The following is a 2258-nucleotide window of genomic DNA, read 5'->3' on the forward strand; positions in this document are numbered from 1 at the left end:
CTGGGGTAATCGGGATGGGTGTGTCAGAGGCAATGCGATTGGCACAGGATAGAGCAGGGTTTAGGGCTGTTGTACATAGGGTTGCTATGAGTTGCAAACGACTCGATGGCACATAACAACAACATATGAGGATAAAGGGTAGGAGCAGAGGGTTGAGGAAGGGCAGGGGGTTTAATTATAGGGTTGTACAATTCGATGGGTAGGAGGAGGGATGGGTAAAAGAAATGGGAAAGATCTGTTGTGAAAAACAACATAGATGAACTTATAAGCAAACTAGTAGAAAATAATTTTTTTAAAAAAAACAAAAAAACACAAAACACTACAATTAAAAGAAAGCAAAGATTCTTGCCACTTGGCTGACTGGAAGCATCATGATAGACGGTGAAGAGATTGAGATTGGAAACAATTCCAGTTGCTTGGCTCCACAATCAACATCCTTGGTGCCAGCAGCCAGGAAATCAAAAGACAAATTGCACTAGGGAAATCTGCTCTCAGGGACCTCACCAAAGTACTGAAGAGCAACGATGTCCGTCTAGAGATAAAGGTGGGCCTGATCCAGGCCATGGTCTTCACAATTTCCTGCTATGCATCAGAAAGTTGGTCAGTGACTAAGGATGACAGAACTGATGTTCTTTGAGCTGTGGTGCTGGTGAAGAGTATTGAGTATACCATGGATTGCTAGAACAAATAGGATCGTCATAGAGAGGGTGAAACCAGGCTGCTCTTTGGAGGCAAGGATTTTGACATATTTTGGGCATGCTGCAAGGAGGGACCAGTACTTAGAGAGGAACATCATGCTTGGAAGGATGGAGGGATAGCACAAGAGAGGAAAAGCCTGGATGAGATAGATTGATTTAGTGACTTGGGTAATGGGTGTGTCAGAGACGAGGTTGGCTCAAAACAGAACAGGGTTCAGAGCTGTTGTACATAGGGTCTCTATGAGTCTCAAGCAACTCGAGAGCACATAGCAACAACAACAACATACATACCTATCTATTGAGTTAGAACTGACCCATAGCTGACCCTCCAGTGGGTTTTCAGAGGCAGTTAATTACACTGGAAGAGATGACGCATCTTTCTCCTGTGGGGCAGCTGGTGGAGCCACCAGTTTATTGGTGGCAGGTCACCTTAGAGAAGGTATAGCCAGCACATTCCTTAGAGACAAAGATGATAAAGCTTCATCTCACAAACTTTTGGCATTTTGCTAGGAGAGTTGTTTCCTGTAAAGGTCCATCATGCTTAAGAAGGTGGAGAGACCGCAAGTGGAAGACTCTCAACCAGGTGGACTGACATAGTGACTGCTGCAATGGGCTCAAGTGTGTCAGAAATTGTGAGGATGGCACAGGACAGGACAGGGTTCAGATCTATTGTTCACAGGATTATGCAGAGTTCTCTCTTATCGATATAAATAAAAGGCTGCCCTTTTAGTAGTTCAAAGCCACCACTGGTTCTGTGGGAGAAAGCTGGACAGCATCCTCTCGTTGAAATTTATGACCTGGGAAACCTGATGGTTACTATGAGTGGAACTGACTCAACAACAAGATAGATGTATTTAAAACTATAAAACTCATTGCTACTGGAATCAGAACTGACTTATAGCTGACTTTCAGTGGTTTTGTGAGACTGTAAATCACTTGGGAGATTGCCCATCTTTTTTTCCCCAAGGAATAGCTGGTGGATTTGAACTGCAAGACAGGCATGACCTTTAGGTTACCAGTGCAATGCATATGCACTAGAGCTTCATATGTATATGAATTACTTATCTACCTATGTATCCAGTAGTAAATTACTGTTTATGACTGTTGTTGCAGGATGTCATAACTGACTTTTTCGTTTGTAGACCTCTTAGCGTCTTCCTTTGCCTTGGTCATGCTATGCTGACCTTTTTATGCAGCGACTTTGCCATTTTAATCTAATAGCTTACTCTCCAGTGGATTTTCAGACACTAAATCATACAGGAAGGGTAGAAGGTCAGTGCAGGAGAAGAAGATCCTGGATGAGATGGATTGACACAGTGACTGTGGTAATAGGGGCAGGTGTGTCAGAGACAGACTGGCTCTGGATAGGGTTGCTATGAGTTGTAGTTAACTCGATGGCACATAACAATAACTCACTGCCATAAAGTCGATTCAGACTCATAACGTCCTTCATAGGGTTTCTGAGGTTATAAATATTTTTATCGTAGGAGTATGCAATGAGGGTTGTAGAGTGGATTATATTTGGGGCTAGGGGGTGGGGTTTGGGGAGGTGCGGGGGGG

This window comes from Elephantulus edwardii, unplaced genomic scaffold (assembly GCF_000299155.1).
Source record: "Elephantulus edwardii isolate Elephantulus edwardi_28Jun2011 unplaced genomic scaffold, EleEdw1.0 scaffold00026, whole genome shotgun sequence".
In the NCBI taxonomy this organism is placed as follows: Eukaryota; Metazoa; Chordata; class Mammalia; order Macroscelidea; family Macroscelididae; genus Elephantulus; species Elephantulus edwardii.